Source organism: Papio anubis, chromosome X (assembly GCF_008728515.1).
Source record: "Papio anubis isolate 15944 chromosome X, Panubis1.0, whole genome shotgun sequence".
In the NCBI taxonomy this organism is placed as follows: Eukaryota; Metazoa; Chordata; class Mammalia; order Primates; family Cercopithecidae; genus Papio; species Papio anubis.
This window is the reverse complement of record NC_044996.1, coordinates 38,576,852-38,595,132: the sequence shown is the minus strand read 5'-3', so window position 1 is coordinate 38,595,132 and position 18,281 is coordinate 38,576,852. Positions and strand designations below refer to the sequence as shown.

Here is an 18,281-nt window from a genome sequence, read left to right as displayed (position 1 = left end):
CAACAACAAAAATGATTTAGATCAAATGTTTATAAAAAGAAAATTATGTTCACTCAGTAAATCTGAAAAGTAAATGGAAAAAAAAAAAGATATACACTCTACTGGGTGATTTCATCCATCCTAGCTCCAAATTATATTTATATACTGATGAATTGCAAATTAAGGATATGTCTAAAAGCCTATGTTCTGATCTTCAGGACTTCACCTTGATATCTCTCAGGCACCTCAAATTCTACAAGTATAAAATCTGAAATGAAGATCTTTTCCCACACTTCTATTTTTTTTTTTTTTCTTCTCATCTCAATGTCAACAACATCCTCCTGGTGAGTTGCTCAAGCCAGAAACCTGGTATTCATCCTTGATTCCTTCGTCTCCTAAATTATTGCAAGTACACACAAATATACTTCCATTCATTTAAATTTTCACAAAAATAAAATCATGGAATTGTTACAACCATTACTCCTCTATTAAGGGTTTATTTGTTAAATGAATTTTGAAAAATACTTAGGACATTGCAGTAGTGGGTTGAAAAACAAATACTCTAGAAGAGAGTTGGCTCAACCTCACCACTGTGGACGTCTGATAACCATTGTGGGGGGCTATCCTGGCCACTGTAGGATACTTAGCAGCATCTCTGGCATCTACCCACTAGATGCCAGCAATAACCTCTATTCATGGCAGACAAATAATGTCCCCAAAGGTACAAACCCCCAACAACTACCTGAATATCAAGTTAGTTACCTTATCATAGAAATTTACTTTGCTCACACTAGCCCATTATACTTAATTGGTTAAAAACGTAAGAAAATTTTGTGCCTCTGTTAGGAAGAGCATGCAGTTTAGTTCAATGTATCTCATTTAGTATCTGGTCTGCTCTCATAAAAACAACCTCCTATCAATAATGCTCAACTTCATTCCAAGGGATGAGACCTATTCACTTAGCAATATAGTAAGTTCCTTATTCAGAACATTAACATATGTATTACTACATATGTAATATATAGAGATACATATAGAGGAGATAGAAATATATTCTCACTCTTAACCTAATGTAAAATTATATAACTGGCAAAAAAAAGTTATGTTTATATAATATAAAAATTAATTTCTATTCTTCCTCCTCCCACCATAAAATTCTGAATAACTTAAAAAACAATAGAATTACTAGAAACCAAAATCTGAACTAGAAACAAATGTTTCCCAATATTCTGGCTTACCTCCTCTGGATACCCAAGCATCACACAGTTCTATTAGGGAGGAAAATGAAGTCACTGTTTTTAGTTTAGGATTTTTTTTTTTTTTTTTTTTTTTTTTTGAGACGGAGTCTTGCTCTGTTGCCCAGGCTGGAGTGCAGTGGCGCAATCTCGGCTCACTGCAAGCTCCGCCTCCCGGGTTCACGCCATTCTCCTGCCTCAGCCTCCCGAGTAGCTGGGACTACAGGCGCCCACCGCTGCGCCCGGCTAATTTTTTCTATTTTTAGTAGAGACGGGGTTTCACCATGGTCTCGATCTCCTGACCTTGTGATCCACCCGCCTCGGCCTCCCAAAGTGCTGGGATTACAGGCGTGAGCCACCGCGCCCGGCCAGTTTAGGATTTTTTTTTGTATTTAGGGTCTTACCTCTTATTCTTGTAACTTCAGAATTCTGGGAGTTCAAAATTAGTGTTTACAATTAATTTGAAATCCTAAAAACAAAATTATGCTCAGTTTGTTATTCTGTATAATACCTAGTATTAGGCACTCATAAATAATACAGTGGTCTCAGAGATAGATGATAGTAACTTGTATTAAGATTGCAAGAATAGGGATAAGAGAAAGTGGATAAAATTTGAAATATATTTTGAAATTAGTACTCACAGGGAGTGGCAAGGAACTAGGTATGTGGAAGAAACGAGAGGAAAGAATCAAGGATGGCACCCAGGATTCTGGCCTAGACAGCTAAAATAATATTATCTAATAAACAGTGGGAGTGTAACAGGATTTTTGTAGTTTCTTCTGCTGGTGAGGTTTTTGCTTTGGTTTTTTTTTTTTTTGAAACAGAGGTGCAATGAAGGGTTCAAGTTTATATCTGTATAAACCGAGACATCTGAGAGAGACTCAAAGAGGGGCTGTTAAATGGGCATTAGACAGATGAATCTTGATCTCCTAAGTGAAGTCTGGGATAGATATATAAAATTGAAAGTTGTGGCCAGGCACAGTGGCTCACGCCTGTAATCCCAGCACTTTGGGAGGCCGACATGGGCGGATCACAAGGTCAGGAGTTCGAGACCAGCCTGACCAACAATGGTGAAACCCCATCTCTTTCTAAAAATACAAAATTTAGCCAGGTATGGTGGTGCGCACCTGTAATTCCAGCTACTCAGGAAGCTAAGGCAGGAGAATTGCTTGAACCCGGGAGGCAGAGGTTGCAGTGAGCCGAGATTGTGCCACTGCACTCCAGCCTGAGTGACAGAATGAGACTCCATCTCAAAAAACAAACAAACAAACAAAAAATTTGAAAGTTGTAGGAATATGGTTAGTTCTATTAAATCACAGAAATGGAGGACATCACCTAATATCAGAGTATCGAATTAGAGGACAAAGAATGGGCTATCAGGAAGGCCAACAGTTAGAAAGTGAGTAGAGAAAAAACAGCAAGCAGAGAAGTCTGAAAATAATGGTCATAAGAAAACACAGTAACCATATGAAAAGATCAAAGAAGCTCAAAAAGTGACAGGAGGCTGACCTTTGTTTTCCAAGATAGCTGACTAAAAACATTTCCAGCATGCCTCATCCACTTAGAAAAACCAAAGTGGTATGCAGACAATCACACTTTGAATACATTATCCAACAAGGAACACAGGGTTCAACAGAAAAAGTGAAAGGAAACTCCAAAATCTGGGAATGAGAAGGAAAGCAGACAGCCTGTGTGGTCAAGACCGGCTGGGAACTGGCAATGAATCCCCAATACAAGAGAGAGTGAATATCTTTCTGCAGTCCACTTTCCCACTGGGGAATCATACAATTCAGGCCACAGGAGAGCACCCTGACCCACCCAAATTCTGAATCTGATTTAGGGAGCATCCAGGAGACTATGAGAAGGAACAGCTCCAGGGAGGCAACATGCCCTGGGTCCCACACAATTCCTGAGAACTAAGTAGCCACAGTAAGATGCCATTCTTAATCCTAGCTCTTAGCAACTATGAGTGGTCCTGGAAATCTGCAGCACCAGTCTTGGCCATTGGGGAAGATCAGGTTGCATCTTGTGGAGCAGGGGCTTGAGCAGGAATGGGGATCAATGGGGATCCCACAACCAAAACTAAGAAGCAGACATGGCATGGGCTGCAGTCTCTGGCACTGGAACCAGGCTCCCAATGCTCTAATCCTGAGCAGGATGAGTTACTGCAGAGGCTTGGTCTTGAGCTGGGTGCTGGCTTCTATGGCTCATGGCTGAATTACGGGCTAGGTGCAAACTGCCATACTAACAGAACAGCCAGGTTGGCTGCCACAGCTGGGATGGGGGAGGGACAGCAGTGGTCTCATCCTCCCTGGCACCTATGGCACGACCTCAGCACAGCAGCAGTCACCTCTCACCTAAGCATTTCACCAGAGGCGTGAGGACTACACTGCCTGCCCTACCCCCACGTCATAGTTCATGCATGCACTTGCCATTGGGAGGTGTTGAGTACAAGCTTGCCCAGTCTGGATCCACCCAGCTTCACCCCCCTAACCCTATGCCAACACAAACTCGTGGGGGGGGCCAGGTTCTGGGTGTTCCACAACCCAATCCACCACCTGGGGCACATGAGCACTTCTAGGGGACAGAGACTGAGCATAAACACCCTACTTCTACAGTCTCAGCTGGCTCTTACCTGCAAGCACCACCTTCTGACCTAGAAGCCAGTTTGCACAGCCTGTTGCAACCACTTCCAGCACAAGAGCACAGTGCAAGGGAACAAGGAGAGCATCTCACCACCACTGCTACGTCTATCACCCTCACTACCCCAGCTGCTCGGGAGCTCGAGAGCCTTCTTATATGCCTGGTATACTGCTACTAAAACTGGCATCTGAGAAAGCCACCCAGATGCCCAAACATTAGCCTGTCTGGAAACTGCCAACACAGGAGCCAGCATATGCTGTCCCAGGTCACAAGGATAGACATACTTGGCACACTTCTGCTACCATTAAAACCTGATGATGGGCCCATCAGGCACTCAAGTCACAAGCACAACTTCACCACAGGCCCCACCAAGAACCACACATTACCACAATGAAGATAGCCATATAAATTATACACAGTCTTCACTACTGCATGCACCTGAAAGCAAAGCCAGACGGCCTTACCCAACTAACATCATTGTCACATCTTCAAGAAAAAAGTCCCCCATCCACATGAAAGTCATTTTTTAAAAAAGAAGATGTAACTATGAAGCCAGATGAGCAGAAACCAACATAAAGATACAGAAAACATGAAAAAGCTAGGTAATATGATGGCCTCAAATGAATGCAGTAATTCTCCAGCAATAGATCCTAACCAAAAAAGAAAAAAAAATCCTCAAAATCCCAGATAAAGAATTCAAAATACTGATTTTAAAGAAGCTCAATGAGATGCCAGAGAAATCTAAAAACCAATACAAAGAACTCAAAAAATCAATTCAGAATACAAATAAAACCTTTTAACATGGAGATAAATATCTTTAAAAGATAAAAAGGCCGAGTACAGTGGCTAATGCCTATAATCTCAGCACTTTGGGACGCCAAGGTAAGAGGACTGCTTGAACCCAGGTGTTTAGGACCAGTTTCGGCAACATAGCAAGAACCTGTCTCTACTAAAAATACAAACATTAGCTAGGCATGTTGGCACATGCTTGTAAATCCCAACTACTCAGGAAGCTGAGGCAGGAGGATCACTTGAGTCCAAAAGTTTGAGGTCATACTGAGCTATGATCACACCACTACACTCCAGCCTGGGCAACAGAACAAGTCTCTCTCTCTCCCCCCCCCCACACACACATACACACATACACACACACACACACACACACACACACAAATTCTGAAACTAAAAGATTCATTGAAGGAAATACAAAATACATTTGAAATACTAGATCAAGCAGAAGAAAGAATTTCAGAACTTGAAGACAGGTCTTTTGAAATAATCCAGTCAGACAGAAATAAAGAAAAAGAATAAACAAAGCTTTTTTCTTTTTTTTTTTTTTTTTGAACTTGCTTATTACTTTCATTTATTTATTTTTTTATTAGACTTTAAGTTCTGGGATCCACATGCAGAACATGCAGGTTTGCTACATAGGTATACATGTGCCATTTGAGACTACATAAAATGACCAAACTTACAAATTATTGGTATTCCTGAGGGAGATGAGAGATTAAAAGGCTTAGAAAGCCTATTTAACAAAATAAGAAATGAAACTTTTCCAAGTATAGCAAGATTTAGACATCCAGACACAGGAGACTCAGTGATCCCAGGGAAAACACAATGCAAAAAGGAGTTTGCCACAGCATATTATAATCAGATTGTCTAAGGTAAAAAGAATTCTAAAATCAGCAAGACAGCCTTTAACCACAGCCACCACTGGAGAGCAGCAGCAATGGCTCTGTGCTACACTATGGTTGTGGGCCTCAACAAAGGCCACAAGGTGACCAAGAATGTGAGCAAGCCCAGACACAGTCGTAGCCTCGGGCGCCTGACCAAACATAACAAGTGTGTGCGGGGCATGACCCGAGAGGTGTGTGGCTTCACCCCATACGAGCGGCGAACCAAGGAGTTACTGAAGGTCTCCAAGGACAAACAGGCCCTCAAGTTCATCAAGAAAAGGGTGGGGACACACATCCTCACCAAGAGGAAACGAGAGGAGCTGAGCAATGTCCTGGCCACCATGAGGAAAATTACTGCTAAGAAAGACTGAGCCCCCTGCCCTGCCCTCTTCCTGAGATAAAGAACAGCTTGACAGAAAAAAATAAAATAAAATCATCAAGAGAAAAGCACCCTGTCACCTACATAAGGAAACTCCATGAGACTAACATGAGACTTCTTACCAGAAACCTTAAAAGCCAGAAGAGAAGGGAATGACATATTAAAAGTGCTGATATAAAAAAAAAAAAAAAAAAAAAAAACAAGACTGCCAGCCAAGAACTCAATATCCAGCAATAAGCTTCATAAATAAGAAGAAATGAAGTCTCTCCCAAACATGCAAATACTGAGGAATTCATCGCCACTAAACTGGCCCTACAAGAAATGCTCAAAGAAGTCCTAAACTTGGAAGTAAAAGTGATATTCATCATCATGAAAACACACAAAAGTATAAAACTCACTGGTAAAGCAATCACACAAAGGAGGAAGAAAAAGAAATCAAATGGCACCACTACAGAATTCCACCAAACCACAAAGACAAACATTCCAAGAAAAAAACAGAGAATTTATAAAACTGGAAAATGATTAACAATATGACAAGAACAAACCCTCACATATCAATATAAACCTTGAAAATAAATGAATTAAATGCCCCATTTAAAAGATACAGATTGGCAAAATAGATTTTAAAAATATAATCCAACTATATGATGCTTATGAGAAACTCGCATTACTTGTAAAGACACATATAGACCAAAAGTAAAGGAGTAGAAAGACAGTCCACACAAACAAAATCCAAAAGTGAGCAGCACTAGCTGTACTTGCATCAATTAAATCAGATATTAAATAAAAGATGGTTAAAAAAAGACAAAGAACGTCATTCTATAATAAAGGGATCAATTTGGCAAGAGGTTATAACAATTTTAAATTTATATGCACCCAGCACTGGAGCACCCAGATCCATAAAACAAATATCACTAGGCCTAAAGAGAGAGATAGATACAATAACGGTGGGAGACTTCAATGCACCACTAACAGCATCAGACTGATCATCTAGACAGGAAACCAACAAAGAAACATTAGATGTAATGTTACACCAAACGGACCTAACAAATTTACAGAATATTCTGCCCAACAACTGCAGAATCTACACTCTTTCGATGAGCACATGGAACATTCTCCAAGATAAATCACATGTTAGGCCATAAAGCAAGTATCAACAAATGTTTAAAAATGAAATCCTATCAATTATTTTCTCATACCACAGTGGATAGAAATCAATACAAAAAGGAACTTCAGAAACTATACAAACACATGGATATTACACAAGCTCCTGAACAATCACTGGATCAAAGAAGAAATTAATACAAAAGATTAAAAATTTTTTGAAACAAATGAAAATGTAAACACAACAAACCAAAACCTGTGGGACATAGCAAAAGCAGTGGTAAGAGGGAAATTTATAGCATTAAATGCCTATTATTTAAAAAAAAGATTATAAATTATCAACCTAACAGTGCATCTCAAAAAACTAGAAAATCAAGAACAAACCACACTCAAAACTAGCAGAATTTGAAATAACAAAGATCACAGTAGAACTAAATGAAATAGAGACCAAAAAAAGATACAAATTATTTAAAAAAACAGTTGATTCTGCAAAAAGATAAATAAAACTGATAAACCAGTAGCTAGACTAACCTAGAAGAGAGATGAATCAAATAAACACAATGAGAAATAAAAAAGGAAACATTACAACTGATACCACAGAAACACAATAGAACATCAGAAACTATTATGAACAACTATATACTCACAAACAAGAAAACCTAAAGGAAAGAGATAAATTCCTGGAAACACACAACCTACCAAGATTGAACAAGGAAGAAATAGAAAATCTAAACAGGCCAATAATGAACAGCAACACTGAATCAGTAGAAAAAAAAAAAAAAAAAAAAAAAAAAATCCCGACAAAGACAAGCTCAGGGATTGTTGAGGGAGCTTGGCTGAGGGATTCACAGCCAAATTCTATGAAATATAAAAAGAAGTAATACCACTCCTCCTGAAACTGTTCCAAAAAATTGAAGAGGAGAGTATTCTCCCTAATTCATTCCATGAGGTCACTATCACCCTAATACCAAAACTGGACAAGGACACAACAACCAAAAAAGGCAAACAGCAGACCAACATCCCTGATGAACATTCATGCAAGAATCCTCAACAAAATACTAGTAAATTGAATACAGGACATCAAAAAGATAATGCACTGTATCAGTTCATTCTCATGCTGCTGATAAAGACATACCTGAGACTAGGCAATTTACAAAAGAAAGAGGTTTATTGGACTTACAATTCCACATGGCTGGGGAGGCCTCACAATCATGGTGGAAGGCAAGGAGGAGCAAGTCACATCTTACATGAATGATAGCAGACAAAGAGCTTGTGTAGGGAAACTCCCATTTTTGAAACCATCGGATGTCATGAGACTCATTCACTGTCACAAGAACAGCACGGGAATGACCCACCCCCATGATTCAACCATCTCCCACCGGATTCCTTCCACAATACGTGGGAATTATGGCAGCTATAAGATGAGATTTTGGTGGGGACACAGAGCCAAACCATATCATACACCATGATCAAGTGGGTTTTACACCAAGGATAGAAAGATGGTTGAGTATATGCAAATTAATAAATGTGATATATCACATAAACAGAATTAAGGACAAAAAACACATGATCATCTCAATAGATGCAGAAAAAGCATTTGATAAAATTAAGCTTCCGGTCATGATAAAACCCGTCAACAAACGAGGCATAGAAGGAACATACCTCAAAAAAATAAAGGCCATATACAACAAACACACATATCATACCTACAACCCACATACCATACAACAAACCCACATATCATACTGAATGGGGAAAAGCTGAAGGCCTTCCCTCTAAGATCTACAACAAGACAAAGATGCTCACTTTCACCACTGTTATTGAATATAGTACTGAAAGTCCTAGCCAGAGCAACTGGGCAAGAGAAAGAAATAAAACACATCCAAATCAAAAAGAAGGAAGTCAAAGTATCACTGATTGCTGACGATATGATCTTATATCTAGAAAACCCTAAAGACTCCACCAAAAAAACTCTTAGATTTGATTAAAGTTTCAGGATACAAAAATTAATATATAAAACACAGTAGCATTTCTATATACCAATAATGATCTCACTGAGAATGAAATCAAGAAGTCAATCCTATTTACCATACCTACCAAAAAAATAAAATACCTAGGAATAAATTTAACCAAAGAGGTGAAAGATCTCTACAAGGAAAACTATAAAACACAGATGAAAGAAATTGAAGATGACAAAAACAAATAGAAAGATATCTCATGCTCATGGATCAAAAGAATTAATATTGTTAAAATGACTATACTACCCAAAGCAATCTACAGGTTCAATGCAATCCCTACCAAAATACCAACACCATTTTTTCACAGAATTAGAAAAAAAAATCATAAAATTCATATAGAACCAAAAAAGAGTCCAAATAGCCAAAGCATTGGTCTTTTGCAACAACATGGATAGAACTGAAGGTCATTATCTTAAGTGAAACAAACCAGACACAGAAAGACAAATATCACATGTTCTCACTCACTTTTTTTAGTGAATGCTAAAAAATGGTGTATACATAGATAAAGAGAGCAGAGTGATAGACAATGGAGACTCAGAAGGGTGACAGAGTGGGAGAGGGGTATATAATAATAAATCACCTAATGGGTACAATGTATGTTATTTGGGTGACAGATTCTCTGAATCCCCTAACTGGACTACTATGCATGTAATAAATTCGCACTTGTACCCCATAAATTATATAAATAAATTTTTAATGAAAAAAAAAAGAACAGCCACACTGGAAAACAGTCTGGTATGCGTTTACAAAGATAAATATGGTCTTAATTCAGCAATTGCAAGCCTGGGTATTTACTCAAATCAGTTCAAAACTAATGTCTACACGAAGTCTTCACACTAACAATTATAGCAGCCTTATTCATAATTGCCAAAATTTAGAAACAAACAAGATGCATCTTTCAATAGGTGAATGAATAAACTGTGGAATATCCATACAATGGAATTGCTTCCAGGAAATGAGCTTTCAAGTCATGAAAAGACATGGGGAGACCTTAACATATATTGCTTCTTGAAAGAAGCTAGTCTGAAATGTCTACATATGCTAGGATTCCTAGTAAATATCATTCTGGGAAGGGTAAAACTATGGTGATAGTAGAAAGATTAATAGTTGCCATGGATTTGGGAGGAAAAGAGGGAATAAGGGAAGAGGAAGAGAGTATTAGTCCATTTTCACACTGCTATAAAGAACTACCAGAAACTGAGTAATTTATAAAGAAAAGAGGTTTAATTGACTCACAGTCCACATAGCTTGGAGGCCTCAGGAAACTTACAATCACGGCAGAAGGCAAAGGAAGAGCAAGCACCTTCTTCACAAGATGGGGGGCAGGGCAGGGGAACCGCTACATAATTATAAACCATCAGATCTTGTAAGAACTCACTCACTACCATGAGAGAAGCATGAGGGAAACCAGTCCCATGACCCAATCACTTCTCACCAGCTCCCTCCCCTGACACATGGTGATTACAATTCGATATGAGACCCAAGTGGGGACACAGAGCTAAACCATATCATTCTGTCACAGCCCTTCCCAAATCTCATTTCCTTATCACACTGCAAAATACAATTATTCCACCTCAACAGTCCCCAAATGTCTTAACTAATTCCAGCATTAAGTCAAAAGTCCAACTCCAAAGTCTCATCTGAGACAAGGCAAGTCCCATTCTGCCTATGAGTCTGTAAAATCAAAAGCAAGTTAGTTACTTCCTATATACAATGGGAGTACAGGCATTGTATAAATACACACGTTCCAAATGAGAGAAATTGGCCAAAATGAAAGGGCCTCAGGCCCCGTGCAAGTCCAAAATACAATGAGGAAGTCATTAAAACTTAAAGTTCCAAAATAATCTCCTTTGACTCCATGTCTCACATCCAGGGTACACTGATGGAAGGGGTGGGTTCCCAAGGCCTTGCATAGCTCTACCCTTGTGGGTCTTCAGGGTATAGCCCCGTGGCTAGTTTCAGGGGCTGGCATTGAGTGCTTGCAGCTTTTCCAGGTGCTTGGTACAAGCTGTCAGTCTGGAGGTATGGAGGATAGTGGCCATCTTCTCACAGCTTCACTAGGCAGTGCCCCAATGGGGACTCTGTGTGAGTCTCCAACCCCACATTTCCCCTCTACACTGTCCTAGTAGAGGTCACCCATGAGGGCTCTCTCCCTGCAGCAGACTTCTTCCTGGACATTCAGACATTACCATACAGCTTCTGAAATCTAGGCAGAGGTTCCCAAACCCCAGTTCCTGTCTTCTAAGCACCCACAGGCTGAACACCATGTGGAGGCCATCAAGGCTTGAGGCTTGCACCCTCTGAGGCAACATTATGAGCTGTGCCTTGACCCCTTTTAACCACAGCTGAAGCTGGAGTGGCTGGGACACAGAGCACCATGTCATGAGGCTGCACAGAGCAGTAGGGCCTTGGGCCCAGCTCGTGAAACCATTTTTCCCTCCTAGGCCTCCAGGCCTGTGATGGGAAGGGCTGTTGTGAAGATCTCTGAAATGCCCTGGAGACATTTTCCCCATGATTTTGACAATTAACATTTGGCTCCTTTTTACTTATGCAAATTTCTGCAGCAGGCTTGAATTACTTCCCAGTAAATCGGTTTTTCTTTTCCATCATATAGGCTTTAAATTTTCCAAACTTTTATGCTTTTCTTCCCTTTTAAACATTAAGTTCCAATGTCAGACCACCTCTTTGTGAATGCATATGACTGAACACTTTCAGAAACAGCCAGGTCACATCTTGAATGCTTTTCTACTTAGAAATTTCTTCTGCCAGATACCCTAAATCATGTCTCTTAAGTTCAAAGTTCTACAGATCTCTAGGGCAGGAGCAAAATGCCATCAGTCTCCTTGTTAAAGCACAGCAAGAGTGACTTTTACTTCAGTTCCCAGTAAGTTCCTCATCTCCATCTGAGACCACCTCAGCCTGGATTTCATTGTCCACATCACTATCACATTTTAGTCATAACAATTCAACAAGTCTCTAGGGAGTTCCAAACTTTCCCACATCATATTCTTGTCTTCTTCTGAGCCCTCCAAACTGTTCCAACTTCTGCCCATTACCCAGTTCCAAAGTTGCTTCCATATTTTCAAGTATCTTTATAGCAATGCCCCACTTCTTTAGTAACAATTTTCTGTATTAGTCCATTCTCACACTGTGATATAAAACCACTTGAGAATGGGTAATTTATAAAGAAAAGAGGTTTAATTGACACACAGTTCTGCATGGCTGGGGAGGCCTTAGGAAACACAATCATGGCAGAAGGTGAAGAAGAAGCAAGCACCTTCTTCACAAGGCAGAGGGCAGGAGGAGAATGCTACACACTTATAAACCATCAGATCTCATAAGAACTCACTATCATGAGAACAGTATTGGGGAAACCACTCTCATGATCCAATCACCTCCTACCAGGTCCCTACCCCGACACATGGTGGTTACAATTCAATATGAGATTTGGGTGGGGACCCAGAGCTAAACCATATCAAAGAGTGATTAATACATGGAACACAGAATTTTCAGGGCAGTTACACTCTTCTATGTGATACTGTGATGATGCATACATGACACATGCATTTGTCAAAACACATACAACTATACAACACAAAGACTGAACCCTAATGTATAGACTTTAATAATAAAGTATAGCTTCATCAATTTTCGTAATCATCAAGTGTACCATATATTGGTTCGTTAATTGTAAAAACACATTACAAAAATATAAGATGCTAAAAATAGGAAAACTATGAGCTGGAGAAAAGGAGTATGGGGTAACTGTACTATCTGCTCAATTTTTTTGTAAACCTAAAACTTCTGAAAAATAACATATGAAAAAAGCAAACTACAAAAAAGGGACAGAAAAAAAATACTAAATCATCAGTATTAATAACAAGAATAATTTAATGATTTAAATAATATCAAGACATTACTAATCTACACATTTTTCATAATCTTTGATGTTCATTCCCCTTCAAATAAAAGATTATTTAGTTAAATTACAAAGTAACATTATAAGCTCCTTTAGGGAATTTAATTAAATGTGCATTCATAAACTATTTTCTGGATGATTCCATGTATTTATTTACTAAATACCATTTAAAATTATAATGATTATTCTTATTTAATGGAGTTAAATCAAATAAAGAATAATAAATCTTGTTGGGAACAGGCCCCCAAATCTGGCCATGAACTGGCCCCAAAACTGGCCATTAACAAAATCTCTGCGGCACTGTGACATGTTCGTGATGGCCATGAAGCCCACGCTGGAAGGTTGTGGGCTTGCCGAAATGAGGGCAAGGAATACCCGGCCCACCCAGGGTGGAGAACCACTTAAAGGTGTTCCTGAACCACAAACAATAGCATGAGCGATCTGTGCCTTAAGGAGATGCTCCTACCACAGATAACTAGTCAGACCCATCCCTTTATTTCAGTCCATCCCTTTGTTTCCTGCAAGGAATACTTTTAGTTAATCTATAATCTATAGAAACAATGCTTATCACTGGCTTGCTGTCAATAAATATACAGGTAAATCTCTGTTCAAGGTTCTCAGCTCTGAAGGTTGTGAGACCCCTGATTTCCCATTTCACACTCTATATTTCTGTGTGTGTGTCTTCAATTCCTCTAGTGCCACTGGTTTAAGGTCTGCACAACCGAGCTGGTCTCGGCAAAATCTAATTCTTAGGTGTTTCAGATTTTAAATCATTATGAACGTCCTTTTTAAAGTACTGAGTAAATACAGTAACAGTGCCAAAAAAATACAACCGTGGAAAGAAAGATGGGAAATAACACAAAACTATTTGTATCTTAATTTCTTGAACTATCTCACACTAACAGCATCTCATATTTTCCATCAAAAAAGTGAAGATTAACTTTTATATCACTATAATGAATAAAATTTAAACTGATTTAAAATGTTTATCTTGTGATATACAATAAAGGAGCTTTTTAAACATTAAAAATCACTTAACATGTACAATAGGGCAACTAGAAAAATATGACTAATAATGAACAAATAATTGAGAAATACATGCAAAACTGGTATTTTAATTGAGTTCCAGCAAAAAAATTAAATAAATAAAAATTCCACCTAAAAACTGGGGGAAAAAACCAGCTGGGTGTAGTTGGTGGCCTGTTGGGATTACAGGCCTTTGGGAGGGCCAGGTTGGGGGATCATTTGAGCCCAAGTGTTCCAGACCAGCCTGGGCAATATGGCAAAACCCTATCTTTACAAAAACATACAAAAAGTAGCTGGGCTTGGTGCATGCCTGTAGTTCCAGCTACTCTTAAGGTGGGAGGATGGTTTGAGCCCAGGAGGTTGAGGCTGCAGTGAGCCATGATCATGCCACTGCACTCATGCCTGGGTGACAGAGTGAGACCCTGTCTTTTTCAAAAAATAAAAATAAATAAAAATTGGAAAACTGCTCATTTATTCCTCCATGGAAGATTCACTTCACAACAATTTCAAAGCCTACTTTCTTAGGCAACAAACAGCACTTGGGAAAAGACAATTATAAAATTATAAAAATGTTTCACCTTTTCCACATAAAAAAGGACATTAAAACGTGTATTTATCTTCCTATCGTAGGCTGAAGATATCAGATCCTAATTCTGGAACCTGTAAGTGTTATCTTATATGCTAAAGTTTTTACAGATGTAATTAAGAATCTTGTGATGAGATTAGCCTGCATCATCCATGTGGACTCTAAATGCCATCACATGTATCCTTGTAAGAGTAAAGCAGCGGGTAAACTACACAGACTGAAGAGGGGGCCACGTGGAGAAGGAGGGAGCCACTGGAATAATTCTGCCACACAATGCCAGTAGCCATCAGAAGCTAGAAGAGGCAAGGAATGGATTCTCCCCTAGAGCCTCCTCATAGAGAGTGCAGCCCTGCCAAAACCTTGATTTTAGCTCAATTAAATTCGCTTCTAACTTCCAGTCTCCAAACCTGTGAGTGACTAAATTTGTTTTTTAAATCATTAAGTTTGTGATAATTTGTTATGGCAGGCACAAGAAACTAATACACACCATAATGATAGTTTATTGGGATTAGTAAGAGAATGATTGTAAATATTTTTAATTATATAGCTGTGTATTTTTTTCTTGTGCAGTATCGATACCTCAGTTAATTAGTATCCAAAGGGATAAGCACCTTTATAACCACTGAGCTGTTTTTCTTGTCTCATTTTTAATCATAAAATCCAGTATTGGCAGTAAATCAACAGTAGACAGATTGCTATGTACTGTTTCCTGCCTTCCTTCAAGACATTCCTTGTAAAACTGCTGGGAGTCTATTAGAGACCTTGGTCAATAATCTTAAGTAACCCAATCTAAATTATGTTCTGTATCACTCTTGAGCTTGAGAGACCAAGGAAGCTAGAGAAGGAGAGGAGTCAGATGGAATAGAAATCTGTTTGCTGTCTCCCAAGCTGCAGCCACAGAGCCACAGATTGGTCTATCTGCTTGCTGCCCATTGAAATTCCTGGCCCACTGGCTACCATTTCTGCCAAATATACAAAATGACTTTCAGAAATTATACTATTATACTGTACTAATTATAGTCTTATCGTATTCAGTGTACAAATGGGTAGAGAGAGTTTTTTGCACAAATTGTTAAACTTGAGTTTAAGTGCTGTTTAATAATATAGATTACCATAGTCTCTCCTTTTAAAAAAAATCCTAGGTAATATTTGAAAGCCTGACACACTTTTACCTCTGGCCCTAAAAATGCCATCACATGTATCCTTATAAGAGGAAAGCAGAGGGAAATTAAACAGACACATTAAGGAGAGGGCCATGTGATTTTTACCTCTGATAAAATTCCTAATAATGAAGTGTGCTGTTTGAACACATCTTCATCGTTACAGTAATCACCATAGAATTGTCTGCTTGAAGGAACATGGGAGTTAATGGAGAAATAACTTGAAATCAGAACTCTAAATTCACATCAAGAATAACCTAAGTGGAATTGAGGGAAATATTATACACAGACACCCTATATGCTAGATCACAATACCATGCACTTTGCATAGATTATTTCTAATCCTTTTAACAATTTTGTAAGGTAGTTACTGTTTCTCATTTAACATGTTGATATGGTTTGGCCATGTCCCCACCAAAATCTCATCTTGAATTCCCACATGTTGTGGGAGGGACCCGGTGGGAGTTAATTGAATCATAGGGGCAAGTCTTGCCCATGCTGTTCTTATGATAGTGAGTAAGTCTCACAAGATCTGATGGTTTTAAAAAGGGGAGGTTCCCTGCACAAGCTCTATTCTCTTGTCTGCCACCATGTGAGATGTGCCTTTTACCTTCCACCATGATTGTGAGGTCTCCTCAGCCACATGGAACTGTAAGTCCAATAAACCTCTTTCTTTTGTAAATTGCCCAGTCTCGGGTATGTCTTTGTCTGCAGCATGAAAATGGATGAATACAGTAAATTGGTACCAGTAGAGTGGGGCACTGCTGAAAAGATACCCAAAAATGTGGAAGTGACTCTGGAACTGGGTAACAGGCAGAAGTTGGAACAGTTTGGAGGGCTCAGAAGAAGACAGGAAAATGTGGGAAAGTTTGGAACTCCCTAGAAACTTGTTGAATGGTTTTGAACAAAATGCTAATAATGATATGGACAATGAAATCCAGGCTGAGGTGATCTCAGATGGAGATGAGGAACTTGTTGGGAACTGGAGCAAAGGTGACACTCTTGTTATGTTTTAGCAAAGAGACTGGTGGCATTTTGCCCCTGCCCGAGAGATTTGTGGAACTTTGAACTTGAGAGAGATGATTTAGAGTATCTGGTGGAAGAAATTTCTAGGCAGCAAAGCATTCAAGAGGTGACTTGGGTGCCATTAAAAGCACTCAGTTTTAAAAGGGAAACAGCATACAAGTTTGGAAAATTTGCACCCTGACAATGTGATAGAAAAGAAAATCCCATTTTCTGAGGAGAAATTCAAGCTGGCTGCAGAAATTTGCATAAGTATCCAGGACCCGAATGTTAATCCCCAAGCAAATGGGGAAGATGTCTCCAGGGCATGTCAGAGGTCTTAACAGCAGCCCATCCCATCACAGGTCTGAAAGCCTAGGATGAAAAAATGGCTTCATGGGCCAGGCCCAGGGTCCCTGTACGGTGTGCAGGCTAGGGACTTGTTGCCCTGTGTCCCAGCCACTCCAGGCATGACTATAAGGGGCCAAGGTACAGCTTGGGCCGTGGCTTCAGAGGGTGCAAGCCCCAAGTCATGGCAGCTTCCATGTGGTGCTGAGCCTGCGGGTGCACAGAAGTCAAGAATTGAGGTTTGGGAACCTCTACCTAGATTTCAGAGAATGTATGGAAATGCCTGTATGTCCAGGCAGAACGTTGCTGCAGGGGTGGGGACCTCATGGAGAACCTCTGCTAGGGCAGTGCAGAAAGGAAATGTGGGGTCAGACCCTCCACACAAAGTCCCCACTGGGGCACTGCCTAGTGGAACTATGAGAAGAGGGCCACCGTTCTCCAGACCCCACAACGGTAGATCCACTGACAGCTTGCACCGTGCACCTGGAAAAGCCACAGACACCCGGTGCCAGCTTATGAAAGCAGCCAGGAGGGAGGCTGTACCCTGCTAAGCCACAGGGGCGGAGCTGCCCAAGACCATAGGAACCCACCTCTTGCATCAGCGTGACCTGGATGTGAGACATGGAGTCAAAGGAGATCATTTTGGAACTTTAAGATTTGACTCCCCCACTGGATTTCAAACTTGCACAGGGCCTGTAGCCCCTTCATTTTGGCCAAATTCTCCCATTTGGAATGGTTGTATTTACCAGATGCCTGTATCCCCATTGTATCTAGGAAGTAACTCACTCGCTTTTGATTTTACAGGCTCATAGCCAAAAGGGTCTTGCCTTGTCTCAGATGAGACTTTGGACTGTGGACTTTTGAGTCAATACTGAAATGAGTTAAGACTTTGTGTGACTGTTGGGAAGGTATGATTGGTTTTGAAATGTGAGGACATGAGATTTGAGAGGGGTCAAGGGCAGAATTATATGGTTTGGCTGTGTTCTCACTCAACTCTCATCTTGAATTCCCATGTGTTGTGGGAGGGAACTGATGGAAAATAATTGAATCATAGGGGCAGGTCTTTCCCGTGCTGTTCTCATGATAGTAAGTTTCATGAGATCTGATGGTTTTAAAAAGGGGAGGTTCCCTGCACAAGCTCTGTTCTCTTGTCTACCACCATGTGAGAAGTGCCTTTCACCTTCTGCCACAATTGTGAAGCCTCCC

General features: G+C 39.8%; 1 protein-coding gene and 1 pseudogene across 2 annotated transcripts in view; one reads left to right on the top strand and one right to left on the bottom strand.

Moving 5' to 3' along the window:
- LRCH2 (leucine rich repeats and calponin homology domain containing 2) overlaps positions 1–18,281 on the bottom strand; it is a 128,160-nt gene that overhangs the window by 85,841 nt on the left and 24,038 nt on the right. The window lies entirely within an intron of this gene.
- On the top strand, positions 5,587–5,904 carry LOC101016317 (annotated as a pseudogene).